This window comes from Odocoileus virginianus, chromosome 5 (assembly GCF_023699985.2).
Source record: "Odocoileus virginianus isolate 20LAN1187 ecotype Illinois chromosome 5, Ovbor_1.2, whole genome shotgun sequence".
In the NCBI taxonomy this organism is placed as follows: domain Eukaryota; kingdom Metazoa; phylum Chordata; class Mammalia; order Artiodactyla; family Cervidae; genus Odocoileus; species Odocoileus virginianus.
In genome coordinates this window covers 8,261,569-8,264,163 of record NC_069678.1, presented here as the reverse complement: position 1 = coordinate 8,264,163, position 2,595 = coordinate 8,261,569, and the positions used below count along the sequence as shown (strand labels likewise).

General features: G+C 42.5%; 1 pseudogene; it reads right to left on the bottom strand.

Annotated features, from left to right (window-relative positions):
• Nucleotides 1–376: 376 nt before the first annotated feature.
• LOC110125368 (single-stranded DNA-binding protein 2-like) lies at nucleotides 377–1,480 on the bottom strand (annotated as a pseudogene).
• Nucleotides 1,481–2,595: the final 1,115 nt, after the last annotated feature.

The following is a 2,595-nucleotide window of genomic DNA, read 5'->3' as shown; positions in this document are numbered from 1 at the left end:
TGAAAAAAAAGGACAGAATAAAAGTACCTACTCATTTCTACTCAAGATGTCATGTGATAGTATTTTACAATGTCCTGTGGGTCAATGTATGTATATGCATGTGTCCATATAACATACACACATACAATACATTCTCTTTCCCTGAGGTAATCATACATACACAGATAATCATTTGAAGTTCAGTTGAGGGCACTTCTAATGTTCCGCTCCGTACAGTTATTCGAATCACGTTTGGACCCGCTTTCTTCACAAAATAGGGGAGAGAGCAGAAAATAAAAAGGTTGGTTTGGTGTGACTTAGATTCCTTTGTTTAACTGTACACTGTGATGAATAATTTTCTTCTATAGTAGTTCTGTGCAGGGCTGACTCACTGTGGTTTCCATGAGGAGGCTTGGTAATGGATCACACATTCATTGTCATGCTAGGGGAGTAGCTCTCACTCTGAAAAGGATTTAAGAAATGTCCCCCCATTTCGCCATCATCCGTTGGCATGCCCGGCTGATTACTCAGGCTCATATTACTGGGAGAATTCTTGGAAATACTGTCCATATCTCCTGAGCCTAAAGAGTCATTCATGTGATGTGACTCCATTCCTCCTAATCCACCCATAGGACCATCTGACCCGGGGGCCATTGGAAAATTAGGCCTGTTAGGTCCCGGAGGTACTGCATTCATTAAAGTATACATGCTGTCTCCAGAGTTGGTTGAATCTGCTGGACTAGGCATGATGGGTATTTCTGGTGGCCCTCCACCTCCAGGAGGACCTACATAATTCCCAGGAGATGCTGAGGAGTATGGTATTGAATTGGCATTTGTTGGGTTTGGCCAAGGTCTACCACCACCTGGGCCCATGTTCATTTCAGGCATTCTGGGGCCACCTAAAGCATTCAGTGGGGGTCTTATTGCACCTCCATAGTTCTGTGGTCCTAAGGGCACCATTCCTTTTGGAGGAGTCATTCTCCGCATGGCCTACCCATATTTGGATGACCTTGTTGTCGAGTTGGGTCCGTTCCACTGGGAACTATGGCTGACTTCCTGGGACACCTCCAAGTGCCTGGTTAGGTATCCTCAATGGTAGCCTTGGACCACCAGGGTACGGAGGTGACATAAAAGGCTGAAAGAACTCTGGTGGTATAGGGCCTACTGGGCATGCCATCTCCCAGGGGAATGTTTCCTAGCACTGGCCTGGGAGCTGCTGCAGTACTGCAGTCATGGAAGTCTTTTGCTTCACTTGAATGTTCACGTGTCTCCCATCAGCTGCACAGCAGAGATCCCAAAACACACACCACCAAGAATGTAAGAATCCTGGTGGCTCCCCCAAGGTGATGTTCTTTTCCCAACTTATCTCTGATAAAAATATTTGGGCTGATTTCTGGGCTCCTACTTGGAGCACATACTCATATACGTAGAGTGCTAACTTCTCCCAAGCCTGACTGTCGGACAGGACGGCACTGCTATTACTCTTGCCTTTGCCATACATGCTTGTGCCAAGAGCAGCTCCCACTGTCACGCACCTGTCAACCCATCACAGCCTCCCCGGGGAACAGCCCCGTCCCCATGGCGACCCACACAGCCATCGAGGATTGACATTTCTATGTTGAATTTTTCCTTCTAGAAATATGGTTTACCTTTCCATAGTCATTTCCTGATCTTTAAGATTTTATCTTTTTCCTTATATAGACCATGGACTTTAATACTTTTTACTAATTTTATCAACATAATTTACTATATCAATAACTTAAGGGAGAAAACCCATAAGATTGTATCAATAGGTACCCCCAAAGAAGCAGTGTGTGAAAATCAACAACCATTCCTAATAAAACTCTATGCAAAACAGGTATAGAAGTAGAAACCTAAGTGTAACAGTGTCCATTTGCCAAAAACTAACAACAAACTTATTAACTGCTAAAGTATTCAAATTAAGAACTAGACAACTGCTAGTCACTTCAGTCATGTCTGACTCTTTGTGACCCCATGAACCGCAGCCCACCAGGCTCCTCCATCCAGGGGATTCTCCGGGCAAGAGTACTGGAGTGGGGTGCCATTGCCTTCTCCTAGAACTAAACAGGGAGGTCCACTATTAGCATAAATACTTAACATTATTTTGAAGATTTTATCTGATTTGTTTATTCATTTGGCACATGTTTATTGAGTGTTTGCTATGAACTGCTTTAGGTACAACAGTCTATAGAGCAATGAAAAAATATTTTGCCTTAGCAGAGCTTACAGCTGAAGGAATGAGGCAGTAAAGTAGAAAGAGTGGCATAAATATTTGAAAAGAAGAGATAAAATTATTTAGCTTTTCATATATGATTATACTTCTAGAAATCCTAGTCAATTAAAAATTTAAAATTTATAAGAATTTAATAAAGTGACTGATAGAAAATAAAGGTACACAAGCTTTTTTTAAGATTTTTCTGATGTGGACCACAAAGTCTTTATTGCATATGTTACAACATTGCTTCTGCTTTATGTTTTAGTTTTTTGGTTAGTCTTGTGGGATCTTACCTCCTCGACCAGGGATCAAACCCACATACCCTGCATTGGTAGGTGAAGTCCTTAACACTGGACTGCCAGGGAAGTCCCTCGTACATA